The sequence below is a fragment of the Acromyrmex echinatior genome, chromosome 18 (assembly GCF_024713525.1).
Source record: "Acromyrmex echinatior isolate Ae372 chromosome 18, ASM2471352v2, whole genome shotgun sequence".
Taxonomy (NCBI): Eukaryota; Metazoa; Arthropoda; class Insecta; order Hymenoptera; family Formicidae; genus Acromyrmex; species Acromyrmex echinatior.
This window is the reverse complement of record NC_141869.1, coordinates 3557907-3579545: the sequence shown is the minus strand read 5'-3', so window position 1 is coordinate 3579545 and position 21639 is coordinate 3557907. Positions and strand designations below refer to the sequence as shown.

The 21639-nt window shown below is 38.5% G+C and overlaps 1 protein-coding gene across 1 annotated transcript in view; it reads left to right on the top strand.

The window, feature by feature from the left end:
• The window catches only part of Pdk1 (Phosphoinositide-dependent kinase 1), a 384329-nt gene that overhangs the window by 114960 nt on the left and 247730 nt on the right, over window positions 1-21639 (top strand). The window contains exon 2 of the mRNA XM_087415474.1: window positions 11459-11493. The gene's annotated coding sequence lies outside the window, so the exon portion shown is untranslated. The remainder of the gene's footprint in view (window positions 1-11458; window positions 11494-21639) is intronic.

Below are 21639 nucleotides of genomic sequence, written 5' to 3'. Positions count from 1 at the left end.
ATCGCACCCTCTCTCGCTTCGCCTCTCCGAAGGAGAGAGTCGTTGGTATCCTCAAGAACCACCATCCTCCTGCCTCTACAGCGTCCCGACTTTGCGTTTTAAAAAGTTCTTCTGGCTCTTCTGGCTGGCGAAGGGGTGAGCAGGCCGGGTTAACCGAAAGCAGCCCCGTCGCCCCGGGGGAAAAAATTAAAGTTGCGACGCGTACCGCTCATCCATCTCCCCTCGAGCACTAAGTTAACGCAACATTATGTACTCCTCACGGCTCACCGACGTTAATGTCTGCTCAAGATGACGTTACCGGCGCTGGGAATCGTCTTTTTAACGACCTACAAACCATCCGGTTTCCGTCCCCGCTACCGCCGAATAAAAGTCGCGTATGAGAAATAGTGAAAAAAAAAATAGAGACAAAACGAATTTTCACGACGTATCTTACACCGCGAAGATTGTTGGCTACGACCTGAACCCATGCTGGAATCTCGTAACGTTTTCTTTAGTGGATTTTTTTTTATCACAGCATGAATATCTTGTTAAATAAAAAAAAACGTCACGCTGTCATGTAATCCGAATGGAGATAAGATTTCATTAAAGGGATCCTAAAGTTGTCCGTTTTACGTTGTCTCGATAGAACTTACATAATTTATGTGTCACTAACACATTACTACATACTACTATATCAATATCACATGCATACATACGCATAAATTTTCATAATATATATATATTTTTTTTTTTATTATCGAATTAGGGGTTTAAATCTAATTCTAAGAATTCAACGTTGTTTGTTCATATAAAAATTAATAATAAATTACTAGTGGACTGCAATTTGTAAATACAGAAAAAAAGTTTTTAAATCAAGCAGTTGTCACAATGTTGATTTCTGTTTATTTCTATGAATGTAGTACTGTTGATACTTGATAAGAAATCTATAAGTGCTGAAACTTACATCTAGTAATGTATCTCGACTTGTCATTTTAATGTATTGCGAATTAAAAAAGGTTGAAAATATTACTTAAAATAATAAATTAAGATAAAAAAATATTTTGTACTTTTAGCAGAAATCAGCATAATTGATAAACGCATAAAACGAGTCGCGATATTCGTGTATCATTGATCGTGTAAAATCATAATGGCGCTATAAAATTTTTGTAGTAAAATATAGTGTAACGTGCGTACTTCGTAGACGTCATTCTCCTTAATCAATCGCAGCATATCTCAGCACGCGCTTAAATGCGCGTATATACACGTTTTATGATGTCTATAAAATCCGCGATGTCACGGCGTAGCGCTCCTGAAAAAATTGCCGGGAAATAGTCGTAAACGCGCACAGTAGCCTGTATTTTTACGTAATCATGCCGCATGCGGCGCTCATTGTATCCGATCGGTTTCACGACAAAATCCGTCGATGACGCGCGCGGGTAAGCCTTTAAACATGCACTCGTCAGGTAGTATTAAAAGCTCACTGTGACGCACGGCGTTCGCACTTTCCTCTCTTTTTCCGGTCGCTCCTCGTTTTCGCGTGTGCGATTTGTTTGTCCTTTTCTTTTTCTCTCTTTCTCTTTCTCGCTCTTTTTTTTTTTTTTAAACGACCACCAGATAGAATCCTGCTGGTCCCGCGCGTCGAAAACATTCAACGAGACAAGCGGAAAAAAATATTAAAAAAAAAGCGGATCTTTACACTCCGCGTACCAGCGCGAATATTGCTGACAGGCTTGTACAGTTTATCAGCTACGACAAATAGCAAGTTTGATTGGTATAAACAGAGAAAAAAGTGCAACCGAGGAAGAAAAATGAATATCGGCCGCGTGAATCGAACTTTCGGCGTGCGATTGTCGATCGAAAATTGCCGTCCTATAACGAAATCGCAAGACTCGGTGGCTCGATCTGTAATTTATCAGTCTGACTGGGGAATTGAGTTATTAAAGTTTCAGTGATTGATACTCGCCCGAATGGGGCCCGCGCAAAAATGGAAAGTTGAAACCTTAAAGCGGTGTCTCGTGAAATTCACTGTCGACACTTTTCCGCGCGACCATATTTCAAAGAGTTTCTCCAATACATATGACATTGCCACAAACCGTGTTAGGGTATTTGTATTTATTGGACTTGTTACCGATTAAGGCTACACTCATTCCCGCGCGACGATCTTTCCTTTCTCGATGACTAGAGAATGTTGTCGGATGAAGTCGTTAAGAGGCCGTTGTTAGGCGGATCGTAGAAGAAATTTATCGTAGGTCGTTTATTAGAACAAATCGAGTTTTCATGCGGCCGATTGGTCATCCATTCGATACGTTCGACCGAAGATGGTCGATGAGCGAGGACCGTTCTCGCGTCGATCGATCTTTCTTTCTCTTCGTCTCAGCGACAATTTTATAGTTTCTATGTAATGTAATAACAGCACGCAAATGGAATAAAATCTTTAGATGATTTCTTCAAAGAGCAATTCAGAATAGGGCCTTTTCAGAATTTTGATATTTTTTTGCGGCAGGCTTGATTAAAATTTTTGTTGTGATTTTGACAGTGGTAATCAACCCAAGAAAGTCGAAAAATATATAACTTATCTATTTTTTAAATTATTTATTTCCAATATAGCTTTTCACATCTTCCGACATTATAAATATATAATCGTTTTTAATGGGGTCGATTTTAATCTTGAAAAGGATTAGTTGTGATTTATTATGCCTGTTTTGTGTAAACACATGTATCTTTCTGTTCGTATACTGAGACAAAGTTGTCGATATATTGTATTATCTAAATAGAGCAGACGATGTTTTACACTGTTGTATATATAAAGCGGAATATAGAAGCGAGAGAGAAGGAAGACGAAAAAAATATTTAAAAAAAAAGACATAAAAAGGAAGTTACATATTTTTTTAACTTCCTCGATTAATTATCATTGTCGGAGTCATAACAAAAATTTTTATCATGACTGTTGCAAAATAATAAAAATAAGATCCTATTTTGAATAATTATCCTTCAAAAGATTTAAAATGCTACTTTGCTATAATAACAACATAATTAAAAAATGTCATTTTTAGCTGCTTGAATAAAAGGATAGATGAGGGGGAGGAAACTGTAAAATATCCTAGTTTTATTCTTTCATGATCAGTTACTACACTAAAATTTCAAAATTAATATTAGCAAATTTCAATAATTCAAGATATTTAAATTTATTTTCTGGAAAACTTTGATCTTTAAATTGTATCGTTGTTGTAATAAATGAGCAAAGTACAGTATATTATAAATGTCATATCACGATTGGGACGCAATTTTTTTTATCTTTGGGAAATCCACAGATTGAGTGTTATTTATAAAGATATATAATAATAATATACATTTTTAATGAATGTAAAGAGAAAAGGTATATACTATTAAGTAAAGAGATATTTCTTACTTTAGCTCTTGGATTTTTTAATATCAAATCTATCTCGCATCTGCACGCATTTTTGAATTGTTTTTAGTCGACTCAGGGAAACATTAGTATCACTAACGTATGTGTAATACTGTCGCGTACTGCCCACTCAGCGTATCTTTTTTCCTCTATCGCCAGCAGGATTACAAGGGCGATTATGATCGAGCACGACGAGCGCTGGAAATTCTATAAGATACCTCAACGAGCGCGTTCACTTGTATAACTTGCGCAAGGGTGTGTTCGTGTATGAGGGGATCCAATGTCGGTCTGTCAACTTGCAGGTGCAGATGCGGGAGGGGAACCATTCGTGAGAGCAGAACAGAATGCGAGTGAGTGAGAGAGAGAGAGAGAGAGAGAGAGAGAGAGAGAGAAGGGGAAAAGGAGAGAAATTCGCGGGATTTGAGCGCGAGGGTGAGGCAAGAAGGGTGGGGTCGGGTGACTGGAAAAGCCACGGGCTCTGCTAGCGTGTGCACGGCGGATACGTGCTTGGACTCCATTACGGGCTCGGGGCCACTCTTTCCTTCCGATAAAAACGGAAAAAACTGACCCCCTCTGCCCCCTTGCAAGTCCACCCGCGCAAATCCTCCTCCTTCATCTCCTGCTTCACCCGCCGTATCGGTAACTGCTTCGAGCCACCCGATACCGCCATCAACCACCCTCTGTTCGCTTCCTTTCCCTCTTCTTTCTTCTTCTCTGTTACGGTCATCCTTCTTACCGGGTCCTCGAGATACGTCTACGAAGTCTAGGAACACGTTCGCTGACGCATTTCACGCGTTTATTTCTTCCGTTATCCACTTATGATCTGCGATCTCAACCGTCGCGGCGTTTGCAAAAATGTGAGAAGACTCTTGCCGAAACATTTCGATATTTAAACGAAAAAACAATTTCACTGAAATATCTAACAATTTAGATAGATAAAGATAGAAAAAGCTGAAAATAATTTTGTTGAACTATTAAATTAATTATGCAGAAAATTTAAGCATAATAAGTAACGTTGTAAAAAGTTTTGACATTCTAGCAATTAGCTTGAGCGTTCTACATAATTATTTTGTTCAACTAAGTTATTTTCAGATCTGTATTTAGCTAAATTTTTAGATATTTCAACCAGACCGTTCTTTCTGTGTATAATAATAAACATATGGTTTAGTAACTTCCGATGGCTTAATATGAAGTGTATAAAGCAAAAGGGCCGAATCGGAACAAATGTTTTGGACGTTTTTAACGCAACAATATATAATAATATCTCTATAATTAATGAACTTTGTTTGTCTATTTTTTACGTTTCCCGTATCCGACGTTTTCAAAGGCATCTGTTTACGACAGGCTTATATCCCTTCATTGGATTCTCATTGTCTGAGTTTAACCACTACGGTTTCCTTTCCCCTTTGCGATCACCTTTTCTCCATTGGATTTTCAATACTCCATGAAGTCTGGCGATACGTTCGTGTACTGGATTTCGAGTAAGCCAGCACTTCTGACGTTATACATCTCTCGGCTTTTTTTTTCCGCTCCACTCCACCACCCCCTCCTGTCCCTTCGACGTTCTTTATTTCCTATTCCTACTTACAGACGATGCTTGTCTCGATCAGCATTCATTCCGCGAGACACGCGGAGCGAAAGACATCTTTATTGAAAAGTTGCGCCGCCACGACTCAAGTAATTTAACTGTTACGATGTGAAATGCCGAGAGAGAGACGAATATGAAAGGTGAATTTTTACGAAGCGCGTTCAACCGCGTTCCTCGCGGAAGATACGCTTTCGCCAAGTACGGAAATCGTACGTCAACAAATAACGTGAAATAACGTCGACGTTAATATCGTCCTGAAAGTGACTCTTCAATATTTTATACGGTGCGATTGTGTCGCCACATTAAATCAAATAATTATTGATCAACCGTAGCTAAATTATAAACTAATTATAATAAATCGATTTGTGTAGATTGTATGCATTTCACTTACAGCGATATAAATATCATAAACAATTTAGAACGAGCTAACTATAGCGTTACGAAACTGCGTTTCCATTTCGAACACGATTGACGTATGTGAGACACATTCAATCGAAAGCACTTCCCAACTATGCGCCGCGATTGACTTTTGGGTAGAAATATCGTATGCGGAAGCGATATCGAAATCGAAATAGCTCTCACCCTTAACCTGTCAAGATAACGAATTACCGTGGAATCAGGTGTGCGTTCTACTTCAGTACTCGAAAAAGAATTCTTTGACCTATAAAATATATTCGATTTATCCGTGTTTGATGTATAAAGCGCATTCGCCGCAGGGATCCATCCTGTGTATCATAACATAAATCATACGACGCGTGACAGAAGTAATAAATAATTTATGAAACTGTAATTTAATTTATAACGTATGACATATAATGTAATGTTATGATAATTGCAAAAAAAAAATATAGACATCTTTTTGTGTAGCAACTTAAATTATTTTTACTTGTTAAAAATAACTTGTACCACTGTATTGTATAATCGTATTAAAACGTATCCACGAATTTATCCACAAGAGTTGATCCGCCAGATTTTTCGTGCAAGTTAGAAACTTGACGGTTCTTGCGATTGGTGGTTCGGAGCCATTTCCGTGGAAGCCGCACGCGCAGAAAGGTTTTTGAACTCGCGAAGGCGAGCGAAGAATCCAGCGGATGCGTTATGCACGAGAGAGGAAGGTGCATGCCCAGAAAAAGAGGCGGAAAGAACGAGGAACGGCGAGAGAAAGAAACGAGAGGGAAGAGATAAAGATGTTCGGTATTTCCTTTCGACGTACACGCGGCCAGAAACGTCTGTGCGCTTCCGTTATTTTTTCAGAAAACAATGTCGGACAGCCACGGTCGCGTAGAATCTTTTTGACTTTCTATTTCCGGTAAGAAGCACTTCCGACGCGAGTTCAGGGCGATCGATGGAAAAATATAGCCGCTAATAGTCCCTCTCGAAAGGGTTCGACAGTTTGATCGACAGACTTTTTGCCGTCAATTTCGATGGCGCTTTTCTAGTCGAGAGACTCGAGGACGGAGCGTCCCTGGCGACTTTAATATTCGATGAATTTTTATTCTCCCCAACGGAGATGACACAAATAGTCGCGAAAAAATCAAGGAAACGACTTTAAAGTAACACTTAACTTTAAGTGGAATTACGTGCGCGTGTATGCTATGCTTTCGAGATTTATCATTTTATGACTTTTGAGTTCTTATCAGTGAAATCGAATTTTTCTTTCTCTCTATTATTAAAAATATAAAATTATATTAATTTGGGTTATTTTTTATCATTTCTATGTAGGTTTGCTACTATTTCTATCAAATGTGTTGTTAATAATTAAAACAATGTTAAACAATTTAATTCAGGTAAATATATCAATTTTGACTCAAATTTAATTTATTATTTACCAAGTATATCTACACATCAATACGAACGATATTGACTCTGAACTAATCACAGAAATGAATTGATTTAAATATATTATTTAACACAATGGATTCGATCATCATTACTTTTTTTGATATCCAATAGTGTTTTTTGTATTTATTTGTAGTTATTTGTATTTGTTGTCTCAACTGAACTTACAAATACATGGAAAGAATGGCGTGTTGCTGAAGTATCTAAAGTGAGTTTTCTATATAACTAAATTTTTAGACATTTCAGCAAAATCATTTTATCCGTGTATGAAGGAATCTATTAGTTCTTGCGATCGGTACATTAAAAATAAATTGCACGAATGGATTTCTGCGAATCGCGATAGATAGATACCCGGAACGGGTAGTAAGTAAACGCGTCAAAAATTAATGCCTGTGAACTTATGTCCTGATTGAGACAGAAAGAAGTACACGTGGTAAGGTATACCTATTAATTGCACGTGGATGTTACTTTTAGATCAACTCTAAAGCTCGATTTCGCGTCGGTCTACGAAGCACTTGTGGGCAAGAGTTCAACTATGGCGCGCGGCTTATGAGCTGTCGGCAAATTGAAAGCTTTAAATTTTTAATTCCGTAGAAAATTGCCCGCCCGCCCGCTTTACTCATGCCTGACATTAGAGAAGCTACTTCCCCTCCACGAACTTCCATCGTCTTTAATGCATGCTAATCCCTTGTCACTATAACCCGCGAGTTTTCAACCCTTCCTCTCCGCCACTCTCTCGCGGGAATAACATTTCCATGATCGATCGCCGATCGCGGTTAAGAGGCGTATTAATTGCCCGTCGATCGGTACCTCTAATTATCGGTGTGCACCGCGCAGGCTGATTAATTACTATCGGCTGCCCACGGGTGGTAACCAAAGTGAGATCGATGTTCGACCGAGGGATTCTCTTTAATTCGAGTCGATCGAGTGATTATTTTTCATTCCAACATCCACACGGCCGTCCCCTCCGTTATTTTACATTCTTTTACGGCGTGTTCTCTTTTTCCCTCGCCCATCTTCGATATATTGGCATTTTAATGTTTTGCGGTTGATACTTCCGCTTCGATCGATTAAGTGACCGATTAAGATGCGATCATTTAAGCGTAAAAATATAAGCATTTCTGTGACGTAATATTACTTGGAATTTAGTTTTCTCGATCCTCGATAATTACGTCGAAAATTTCCAACTCTCCGTTTTGATTGCATCGAACAAAAGTTATCGCAGTCTTGTTTACAAAGTTTCCTATTTAAAGGAAAAATACTATTCCTGAAATTTACAATATCTACATCGCAAGAGAGGATATTTCCTTTCTAAAGAAGTCATGATCAAACTGTAAACAACAACCCAGCTCATAAGTACGATTCTCGCAAACTTTAGCGAATTCTGTGGAGTTCTTCTATTTTTGCTTGAAAAGCATTAACGCACGGAGCGCAAGAAAAATTTCTTGCTGTGCGTGCGGATTCCATTAAAGAGAAAAAGGTAGGAAAAAAAGAGAAAAGAATTTGAAAAGACATTGAACGCTATGAAGAACGCCACTAATTTGCGTACTCGGCATTTTCGGGTTTTGAGGATTCTCGCATTTCCGCGGATCGCGTCAATCGCGTCCTCTCTCCTGTCTTTGTCTTTTTTAAAACGTGACTCACAAAGAGTTCATTAGCACCTAGCCACGCGCCATTGGATGAACGACGAGTCAGGGTCGGACCGGTTTCAAAAGAGAGAGAGACGGAGAGAGAGAGACGGAGAGAGAGAGAGAGAGAGAGAGAGAGAGAGAGAGAGAGAGAGAGAGAGAGAGAGAGAGAGAGAGAGAGAGAGAGAACGCACTTGAGATTCGGGCTCGATGCCGATTGTACTGCCAACGGGGAGAACGACTATCCGTAAGATAATTCCATTACTATTGTCTCTCTTCATTGTTATTCCCTACCGGTACGTACCGACGACTGTTTGAGTCCTCTTCTTGGATTCCCGTTCGATTACGGAGGGATTTTGAGGAGAGTCACGTTTCTGCTAGCGATGCGACTGAAATATGGCGCAAGAATCCCGAAATATTTGCATACACAAAGATTGCCTGAAATTGCGGTTTTACGCGACATTTTGTCGTCTGGCGTTCACAGACATCGACTGCTTTGTTACACAGAAAGCGTTTGACCATTACGAAGAAGTATGATGACAGATTCTCTGATGATTAGAGTCGCCTTTTTCACGAAATAGCTATGTGAATAATAAATTTATGATCTTGAAGATTTCGTCACCGTAAATTCGTTTCTTTATTACCAGACTTCCGTCTTTTTACTAAGAAAATCCACCAACGTAGCGAATTTCGTCAAAGCTCTCAGAAATAAATTTTATATGAGGAAAGGAACATTTATTACATCGGGAATGATCGTGCTTATTAATATTTCAAACATATATTCCTTTTCGCTTATTCTATTTCTAACTTATATAACCATAAATTACTGTTGAATTTATAATGATACCATATAATGATACTATTGAGTTGATACGATTGAGATCTGACATAATATTTTACTCCTTTAATTCAACAGTCAAAATTATATTAGGTGTTGGAATTAATTCGTAGCGTTTTTTAATGAAAGAATGTTATTTATTTCACATGAGCATTAAAAAATACATTAATGAAAGTACTTCCCATCACTTGTAAAACGCTACGAATTAATTCCAACACCTAATAAAAACAAGATTTTCGAGTTAGTGTTATTAATGAGTTAGGTAAACACTTCATTTAGCAAAAGTTAACTTTATACAAATCGTCAGAATCGTTGCAACTTAAAAAGAATGATTAAAATATTTTAATGTTAACGAAAAATAGATATTGATCAAAAAATCAACTGAAAGCAAATATCAGCTGATATTAAATAAAAAATTTTTTGTCATAACACCATGAAATCAACTGCAAAACACTAAACAAATAATTTGGCTCATAATGGCTTTATGCAGCGAATTATTGTATTTTACTACAGTTTTAGGTAAATAATTTTTAAACGAATAAACGAATCCAAAAATGAACTTTTTGTATGAATATTAGAGTTTTTTTGTTTTAATTTGTAATGATGTGATCTTATCGAATTTGCAAATAATTGCAAAATGTGATTTTATATACTTAAGCATCAAGTCAAACAAAAAATTAAATAACTTTTAAATCAATAAGAGAATTGTACTCAAATTTTACACAAATATTTTTACACAAACATAGATCAATTTACATAATTTTTATATTTTTGATTATATTTTTAAATGATGACACATACATCCGGTTGTAAAACGAAAAGTATGACATTTGATAATATTAAGAATATATATATATATATATTTTTTTTTATTATTTGATCGATCAATACTTTTCCATCAAGTTGAAAAATAGTTTCTCCTTTTCTAGAAAATATAATTTTTTAAATTATGTCGCTGTTGAAGTAAGAAAGTCACATAGCAATATTTGTCAGCACATATACACGACTTTTGGAATTTTGACCGCGCGATTAAGTATATCGCTCGCTATGTATTTTCTGTAATATAATATAGATGTTGAGCGTTGCATCTGTCCATGCTTAATTTACTGCTTATCGATTGAGCAACGCATCTAGCGGTTTCGTCACGAACGCGCGGAATTTAATTAATAATACTGTTAATATCGTTGTCCTTCGCTCAAGAATTTCAACTGAGCTATTTAATCGTCCTGGCCTGTTTTCCGAGTTAACACATTACGTAGATGTTAAATCCGGATGTTCAAAAATTCTATTAAAATAAGTTAGACGGTATTTAGAAATCTGTATTTTCTAGAATGGGAGAGTTAATGGAATAACTTTGCTGTTTTATAATGATGATTTATTCAATTTAAATTCTACGAAGTTGGCTTATTTGGTTTCCGGATTTGCCGCGTAAACCTTCACGCACGCATTCGAAATTACCACGTGCTTTTGGGCAACATACTGTTGAAGTTCATTAACACCGCCACGCGCCAACGATCACGGTCGTTGCACGCTGATATCGAATACGAGGGCCTGCGGACATTGGCTGGGTGGTAGGGGGGGGTGAGGGGGGAGGAAGAGGAATTGACTGTGCAGAAAAACATCCTTCTTTTACACGATATGTCCACGCGAATGTCAATGATCGTTAAATTCCCTCTCTAAGGAATTTTGCGGCACGTGGATATCTCTCGATTCTTTGCGTTTCGTTCTGCATCAGTAAAAAAGACACGAATTCGCGCTTGCGTCGAATCCAATTTCGAGGTTCGTTGACCCGCGTTTGCGATTGTTGCGTCTTATTTCCATGATCAGTAGATTTTCAGCGCGCGTTTTTTTTATCGCTTACCTAGTAAATCATGCGATCCGCATTTTATTTACGTATATTACATGTATAATACAATTTTTTGCTCGATATATCATTTCTTGCAGCAATAAGATCGCAAATGTTACAAAAATTACACGTATCATTAAATTGCTCGTCAGTTTAATTTATGATGTTATGTTCCCTATAGCTTTAAGATCGACAAATAATCGGTGCGCAATTTGTTTAAACTGAAAATTGTAAGATTTACGCAAAAATCTTATTAGGCACCAAGATCCCCTTTGACCAAATATAGCCCTTTTCGTTTAATTTTTTTATTAACTTTGATGTTTCTTGTTTTCAGATCGAGCATTGCAGCGCAGCGTACCTTCAGTTAAAGTAAGTCCTCATCAATATTCAAGCATAGCTTTTCTCAGATAATTTTGCGAGTACTGTCAGCGTCAGAGTGTCAAAGACCATAAACAAAACTATTTACCGATAAAGAAGACCGATTTCATTTGATTTATTTAATTACAGCGTCACAAGCAATATACTCTTCAGTTTTTATACTGCCTTTTTATTGTAATATAGTCTCTTCGTTCTATAGGATATATATCGCGTTTGATCGTTTTATATTAAATATAACCGTACTCGATACATGCCGCGTATCGTTTTCGAGTGGCTCTGAGAAATGCAATCGCAGGCGTATCGATGGCGAAAGTAGGCCATCCCTTAAGAGCGCCGTTCTCCTTAGGGGTTGAAAGGGGTTGGGACGGCGTTTGCCAAAGGACGTAGTGAAAGAGAATCTCATACAGTCAGTTGTACGCCCCGGTACTTCTCTGAAGAAGGACCCACTCCGAGAGACTGAGTGCTGCTCGAGTCTCCCTTCTACCTGTTAAAGAATATCTGCGAGATACATACGCTTATTTTTGTTTTATCAGAGCCACTAATTGGCTAAAAATATTAATCGTATTTTTGAGATATCGTCACTTATTGTTAGAGCTAATTGATCATTGCTTTACATATATTTTTTATCATCCTATTTGGAGTCTCAAACACTTTTCACCCCCTTATGGGGGGTTGATTAAAATTTAATACTGATAATAACCAAGATTTAAAATATATGAAACGAATTAGATTCTTAAAAATTTTATTAGATTTTTTTTCAAAATATTTTCATAATTTATTTATTTATTTATTTATTTTTTTTCATTTTGTTTGTGTAAGTATTTAATATCTTTCATTCGATTTTGGAGAATTCAGTGAATCGAAACTCTCGCCAGTTCTTGAATCGCTATAGCAGCGATATTCCCATTTTCTACCCCTTTCGTACGCCCGTCTGCGTCTCCCAAGCGTAAAGTATGACGCGCGGAGTAATTTTAATTACGCGATGCAGCGGCCCTGAATTGTTGCTACCTTGGGGACCTCAGACATATTGGACTAATTCACGTCATTCAGGCGACACTTATTAAACCCGGGAATGCCGTCGGCCTTAATCCTAGTAGAATGCAGGATAGAGCTGGGATGGAAAGGATGAAGGACAGTAGCGGCGCCGGTGCGCAATGATCACCTCCGTAGCGTCTGCTTTTGAAAATCAAGGATTTAAAATCACTATTGTAGCTTTTGCTTGCTATTATAAATCAAGGATCCCGTGTTGATTGCCATCGCTATTTTATGTTACGAAAAATGGAAAAAGTCCGAATAAACTAAATTATGTATTTTGCCTAGATATAATTATGTTTGAAAGATATTTTGCCGAATACTTATACAAATAAACCAGAAGTAAATTGTGTAAATATTTTAGAAAAAAAGTCCAGTAAAATTTTTATGAATCTTATTTGTTTCGTGCATCTTAAATCTCGATTAACTTTAATAGCAATAATAGAAATGCGATTCGCGGTAACGAAGTATTTTTTTTTTTGTTACAACGGATAATTCGTGAACTTTTAAATTTCTAAAAAAAATTCGTCAGATCGTTTCACGTCGCAAGAGGCCAAGAAGGAGAAAAAAGTCGACCTCGTGTTCGAGTACGATTTCACACAGCGGTAATTAGAGCCACGCATGCTGAGCATTAAAAAGCCATCGTCAAAAAAACGAAGTAGTAAGGAAGAAAGAGGAAGAGAGGGAGAGGGCAAGACGATGAAATTCCTCGTGTAATCGTCCTGCTTCGGGGTTCGGTAACGAAGGCGAAACAAAATGCTGCACGATATAATCGGTGAATAATAATCTGTGCCGCTGCGCCGTTATCGGATGGGCATAATGAGCGCTATCGTTAGGTTTTAATGAGCACTAGTCCTAAATTAATATAACGACCCGCATGGTCCCGGAACCGTGACGGGCCGCGTAGGGCTCCGTGACGTGACATATAGTGACTAGACTGCCGTGACGATTTTTAGACGACACGCATAGATATGGTGAACACGTTCCTGTTAATACCCGTAACGATTGCCGCAATTAGTGATACATTATTGACTTATACCGAACGACGAAACGAACACGCGATTTGTAACTTAATTATGATAATTTTGGGATCGCTTACAAATTAAACGACTATTGTGGGCTATGAGCTTTCCCATTTTTCATGTTTCGTCTAAAATGTATCACAGCAAAGGAAGTATAATTAACGGCGCTTCTTGATTAAAATTATCAGTTGGTAATTAATGATTAATTAAAAGAACGTCTCTTAAGCGGATACTACTTTTGCGGTAACAGGGGAGATCTCGTCAATCGGTTGCTAATTAGTCGTAATTAGCGAAAGATACTTAATTCTCGATTTTATCACCGATACAAGTCGATCGTTACAAGTTTTGACAGGTTAATCATGCTGCATAAATAAAAGAAATGAGAAAGAGTGAGAAAGAGAGAAAAAGAAGAAAAAGAAAGAACAGAAGTAAATGGATACCCGCGGAGGAAACGAGCTTTCTCGTTTCTTGTTGCTCCTTGCCTGGCAGATTCATTAATTAATAGTGTCGTATACGCGAAACTTGATGCATTCATGGTACGTTGACTCGGTGCACAAATGGTGTATCGCCGCGTTGCGAATGCATTTTTAGGCAATTTAGTAAATAAAGGTGTCAGAATCTGAGTTGCGGATACAAGAGAATAATATTACCTTTTCTCGTCGGGTGTTTCTATTACAATATTTCAAAAATATTACAAGAAAAATATTAATTTCTTAAGAAATAATATTTGATACTTTGCTGTTATTAATATTTGCTGTTATTAATTTAATGGCACGTATATACACTGAAAAAAATGTACTAAATGGAAACATATATTTATTTGATACAAGAATCATTAATTTGATTTAACTATTATTTTTGTAGTAAATATTTAAAATAACAATTAATTTAAAATAATAATTTTAAAAAATATAATCATTTTTCAATAAAATTGTTTTTACGTTATTTTTCTTTAGACATAGTTTTGTCAATTTGTAAGGGTACTTTATATTATACTTATAATGAAGATTAATATTTCTTGAAAATGCGGCTATCCATTTGAAATATTATAATTTCTGCATCTTGATCAATTCAGATCTTAGCAAGATCTCGTTATTCAAATGACCGAGCGGTGTTACAAAGTCGATGAAAGAAAAAGAAAATAATTTTTTGCCGCCTCAGCAGCGTATCTAGTGAGATTTTTCCGCTGCAACACCGCGTAACATAGTAGCGAGGAATAATGCGTAGTTTGATGCAGCCGGTACATGCCGCTCGAGACGGCACGCAAGCCTGCACTAACATCAGGCTTTAGACATCATTTCCGGAGGGTGGGCGCACCGACTTCCCTTCTTTCCGAATCACCTTGTATACTTGATCTTGTTCTCCTTTTCCTGTATGTATGCATGGGTAAGCATCGCGCTACGATGCGTTGCGTCGAAGTAAAGAAAGGATGCTGCTTGCCCTCTCTTACTTTCTCTTTCTTTCGCTTTTTCTCTCTCATTCATTCTTACTGACGACAATCTTATCATCTCCGAATTGCACCTTTCGCATCTCTCATTGTCCTCATCTCACGATATTGCTGAGATTGATTGCATATTTACGAAGTAGAAAATACGTTTGGATTTCGTCACCTCGCGTTTAATTCTACGAGATTATCAGGTATAATTTGCATAATTATCGACGGCCTTGATGCACTCTTGAAGTGCGCTGCAGTCAAACAGAAATAATTATCTTAGATTCCTTCGCGTTACATGACGCTCAGACAGCAATTTTTTGCATGATTCTGTATAAAGAATTGTAATATTACTTTAATACTCAATAAACATGGGCATATCAAGATTTTTTTCTGGAATAGGAGAGAAATCATCAATTATGTTCGCACATAAACAGCAATTTTTTACGTTAATGAATTGTTCTTTTTTATTGTCTCGTTTGTTTTATTGATCAAACTTTATTTAAATGTTCGCTGTTACCAATACGAGTTGAATCTTAAAATTAATTGTATTAGAACGAATTGTTCCGCCAAACGCTATCGAAATTCTTTTAGGTAGATAGCGTCACGGCAAAATACTTTTCCAGCACCCTGTATATAATTTATGAAAGACTTATAGCATTACCGGCATCGCCGTACTGCACAAAGCTCGCTACCAACGCGCAATAGTGCATCCTAATGCGTCATGATGCATAATAATGCATCATAATGCGTCATGGTACGCCATAATGCACGAAAATGATTCTCCGCCAGGAGGGGAGGGCTTTTCTTTATTTCCTCGCGACTATTAAATGCGATTTCCCGCCAATTTCACCGCCGCAAAGTAATCGCATTTGGTGGACCGCGCTACTTAATTATCGACTATACGATCGGTCACGTCAGAGAGCCACACGAAAAATGGCCATGTGGCTCGCGAATGTCGTGTATATATGTATCTATATATAAAATATCCTATCAGTCTCAGTTTTTTTTTTTTTTTTAAGTATCCGAATTATCGAATTTTTAATTGGATCCGCGGACGAGCGATATTTAACCCGATTATAAACAGTTATTTGACTTGCCCGCGCACGTTTTTACCGTCGACGCGCGCCCGAATTAACTGATAATTTCTAAAGCGAATTCACGCGAGGATCCATCGGCGAATTACACGCTCCGACGTATGTATGAAATACATTTTAAACGCTCACGAGCGCAAGCACGTCGCATCGAGCGTGCGATTTATAGTCCCCCGCATAGTAATCTCCTCCCGCACTCTCTTGTATGTGTCACAGACTCCCCCCCCCCCCCCTCCCTCCCCCCCCGATGTGATGTATACGTCGTAGTAGCGAGACGAGACTAGCACGTACAAATACACACGGGCGCGTGGATAGTACATAGCCATTGTCTCCCTGTATGCATCGCGCGGCACACATCGCGCGCATACTGCATTACTGTACGAAAATTCATAGCACAGTACGATCATGTTGGTGTCTTCCACCCTCCCCCTCCCCCTCCCCCCTCTCTTCTCCTCTCAAGTTAGTCCCATTATAGAGTCCCCTAAGTACTGATCCAGCTTGTCACCTCACGCGAGAACGCTTGAGATATTTATGCTTGCCTCTATCTCGCCAAGCAGCCATACTGTAAAGAAAATCCTGGTACAGTATTATCGAGCTCGCCACGGTCCCGTTGTCTAATATTTCCTCGTTGACAACGGCCGGGATGATATCTCATTTCGATTCTGGAGCGACTCAGAAGCGCGCCGGAAGAGGAGATCCGCGGTATGCCGATGATGACGACGACGAGGAGGAGGAGGAGAAGGAGGAGGAGGAGGAGGAGGAGGAGGACGACGACGGTGATGATGACGACGGCTTTGACCATGAGACAGACAAACGATTACGTTTAATCACGGTGCCAGGCCCGCGTCGGCGGTTCCCCATGGGAATCGCTGTCGTAACGCGGTCCGGCCGTGTGTGCCGCGCCGTGACGTCATCGGTCATACTGTTTTCTAGTCGATGATCACGAGGCTGTGCCGCCACGTGTGTGACTACGAAGCTCGGTGTACGATTAAGGTTTTAATTACACGTTAACGACTCCGGCCTCGGCCCCGCGGGCGCATACGCACGTGGAACATGCAGCGGCGGGACGCTGCCATACAAACTATTACATGCGCGGCATCGCTTGATAACGAGCAAATTCCTCGCGCGTGTTCAACACGCGCGTTGCAATACATCGCGGATAGATAGCAGTTTGCGCTCTCTCGGGTTCTCTCCCCTCTCTTGGCCGCGCCCCTTCTCGTTTCCTCCGGGTGATAGGATTAAATCGATGTAAACGTGTGTGGAGTCGCGGAAAATCGACGGGACGAACCCGCACCCCGCACCCCGTACCCCGCACCCCGTTCTCGTTCCCGATGAACGATCAACGACGAGGGCGTATCGTCATCCTATGCGACTCTTATTTTCGTCATTCGCGTACCGGCACGTCGCGTCGTGTAAATTGGATTCGCAGCGGCTCCGTCGCATGGATGTGCCACCGTGTTGTTGTCGGTTCTATTAATATGCCAACGGCGTATGCTATAAATTCTATTCCAACCCACCCCCCTCGGGATACAGCAGCCTTGAGAGGCAAGGACAATCGATCTACACCACCCTCCACGTGGACGAAACACGAGTGCGCGCCGAGCGCCGCGCGCACACACGTACACGGTAAATACTAGCGGAAAGAACTGACGGGTTGCTGTATATGTGTATATGTGTGTGTGTGTGTGTGTGTGTGTGTATGTGTTTTTGTGTGTGTGTGTGTGTGTGTGTGTGTGTGTGCGTGCGTGTGTGTGTGTGTGTGTATATGTGTGTGTGTGCGCCTCGTCCCCGCCGCAAATTACCAAGCACAACCCACTTTTTAAAATATTTACTCCCGTTGGAAAACCAATCGACCGTTTTCCCGCAGCGCACTCGCCGACGATTAACTCGACTCTTTGTCGGCGGTTCTATCGAAAATCGTCGCGGTGCGGTATTTAGATACCACCACCTGTCGAAATTGATCGTACCGCAGTTCGCTTTCCTGAGTCCGACTGTGATCCAGATCACATTTAAGTAACGAAACGCATAATAAATAGTCGTTAAAGAGAGATAAAAGTTTGATAATGCGTTGCTAAGAAAAATATCTAAGAAATCAGATCGCAGAATGTCTCGCGAATCAAGAGATACTTCTAGTAGCTTTAAAAATATGTGATTTTTATGAATTTTTTAAGAGAAAATTATTGATGATATATCTGAATAAATTCTTTCGGGATATAACGAGGCATTTTTGGAATATACAAAAATTTCAGTTTTACTTAGAGATTATCATTCAGAAGGCCTCTTTAATTTTCTAAGAGCGAGTGTTGCATGCAACGTTTACTTTGAAATTAAATTTGGGATGTGTGGAAATTTGTCATAAAGAACTGAAAGTAAATGTATGTAGCATTGAAATACGGTATTTCTATCTGCTAGAAAGATTACACGTCGATATTGATAGATTTTTTACTTACATTTTTAAGCAAAATTAATAAAAGTTATTTTAATAACCAGACTATTAACTGTAATATTCAATAATTGACAATAATTATAGACGACGTTTATATTTTCTTTTAAATATTCACTCACTTGAGAATATGTTATCACACCTTTTTCATCAAAATTCTTACATGTCGGAGCAATTATAATGGAATACGCGAATATTTCCACGGCCTGAGTCGACGAAGCAACCCGGTTCTGTCGCCGCATTGCCTTTGACCAGGCCCATTAGCATCGACGAGTTCCAATTGCACGACGTCAATCCACTACCACTGACGTCATCGTGCCACCGCTCCTTTAACGTGCATCCGCGCAACGTGTATTTACGCTTTCACGTATATGTACGCGTAGTACGATCAATCGCGACACGCGTGCCTGCACGCATTACGTGCAAAACTCATGGCAAAACACGGCTATTTATAGCAAAGCTTATGCGTCCCACTGACATAAGCGTGAGCTCTTCAATTAGCGTGAATGCATTCTGGTTGCACCGATGGCGACAGCCATCGCTCGATCTCTGCGTCGCGTCGACATGAATTGGTTTATAGACATGGATATTTTTACAAGCATTTCGAGCGGTAAATAACTATATTTTTTTTGAATGATTGAACCACTGTTATCAAATTGAATGCGTGCGAAATGTAGTGTTTGACGAAAACTGGTTAAGTAATGTTACGATAAAAAAAAAATAAATAAATTCGAGATATTTGATATTGTGACATTTGTCGATTTGCTCGCAATCATCATTTGCAGATTCTGCTTTCAAATTCGAGATAATTAAAGAAAATCGTTAGCGAGTTACATCATTAATCTATATATGATTGCAAGATAAAATACTTTTCCTAATTTTTAAATAATGATTTGTAATAATTTTATGTTTGACAGTCTTATTTTTCTCAATATTAAACTTGAATTCTAACAAAATAAATCTAAAAAATAACATATCTTTAATAAGCCTCAAGAACTCATAACACTTTCTCTAACATAAAAAAAATACGTGTTCTTTTTACGAGTTAATTTTTTTTTTTTTGGAGAAGTAACAAATGAATTATTCTCTTATTGACCTTCATTGATTCGTCAATAAATCTTCTATATTATAATTATTTTTAGAATCAGATTATCGTTAAACGTTAATCATAATTAATGTCTAACTTTTAACCACTAATTTGAATATATTTAATGGACGAACAAACTCGTTTATTCATACATAAGTGCTGTATATGGGAATATACACACAAGTACAATTATTGTACAGGTGTGCGTGATCAAAACTAATGGAATTTAGATTTGGTCACGAGGAACGAAAAGGAGTTGGGCACGGCTCGCTTTGGCAAGGCACGTAAGACGTGCCATTCCCGTTGGATAAACCACTCGCTGTATATATATATATATAGATATCGAAATGCCGGTTTCCTTCTAGTCGTTGTAACTTTCGCGCGACGGACCCGTTCATGCGAGAGCGTGCGGGCCTATATCGCTGTATGAAGAACAACCTAGGATATCAAAGATCAGAAAGACGTCCCACAGCACGCCTCGCTAATTTCAACTGAAACGCGAGCACTTCCCCGTGCCGCAACAATACATTGTACCGCGCGGCTAGTGAATACCGCGATCGATGAACTTTCGAACGCAAGAATGCTCGCAGACAATCAGCTCGAGATCGTGACGCAAGATGAATCGCCCCGCGATCGTTCCGGCTCTGTTAAGCGCAAATTTATTCGACTATCGAGAAGGCTTCTTTCCATACTCCCTGGAGAATGATTTATATACGTAGTACGACGCGGCGCTTTAACACAGGAAATAATTACAAATAGATCTCTGTTTCGAGTAAGAGTTTCGTTTAAAAAAGGGAAAGAACATAGGCGAGAGGAAGAGAAAGCGCAATCATTAAACAAGACTATGCATTGTCTGAATTTATTATGTATAAAAGCGGTTTACATACATTATCATTTATGCATGGTTGTATACAATAGCGTGTAAGATATACATATATCGTTCCTTTAAAATATAACGTACCGTGGGATAACTTTGACCTAAAATTAGAATAGCTTTATCTAAATTTTGATTATGTCCATTGCCCAGACAGCACTCATGTCAAACTGAAAATCGAAAGACGTTTTAAGATGTCTTAGCTTGAATTTTGGATATACATGCTATAAGACTTTTTTTTTTTAATTTAGATTAAAGTTATTCCGACTGGATCGAAGTTACTCGATTTTAGGATAATTCAAGAAAACGTAAATTTCAAATTGTTAGCATGAATAATTTAAATAAACGTTATCCTACCAATCATTAAAAGTGAACTTAACTTTATAAAAAATAGTCAAAATCATCACACCTTAAAAAGGTTTTTAAAGAAAAAAATAATCAGAATTTTAAAACTGAAAAAGAGTAAGTTTTACAGATTGTGAAACAAAAGTGACAATGACATTAAATCATGTTAAAAATATATTCTTTTTGCCGATATTTATTAGATTAGTCAAAAATTTTATATTAAATTGAAAAATAGTATTTCTCCTTTTCTGAGAAAAATTAATTTTTTAAGTTGCTACTTTTGAAGCAAAAAATGAATTATTATAATTGCAAAGATGTCGCGTGCTAATACTCCGCCCTTATTTTTTTTGAGATCGATCGCATGACTAAATAAAAAACCCACAAATGTATCTGTGAAATGTGTTATGGTTAAAGAGTCAGATTCATCGAATCAAACTCGTTGTCTGTGAGTGATTCAACATTCACCAGAAAATTCCGGTGTTCACTTGTCACAATTTATTTGATGAAACGATCACGTGCTCCGGAGAATGCGCGCTGGGCGCAAAGAAACGAGTCACGAGGCAAATCATTGTCACTTACAGGTCGAGAAGGCGGGCCCCTCTTTGGAGGATGTTGTTATGTTTCTCGTGATTTCATCATTAGGACGCCATTCAAACACTTAATTTATTAGCTCGTCTCGCGGACCCGACGGCGCTTAGCTCTGCCTAGCACGTCCTGGCACACTATCTGACTTTGGCCGCTGTATCTGCTCTCTGGCGCCACGACACCTCCTGAAATCAGAGCTTAATTCGGTGATGACGTTAACAAG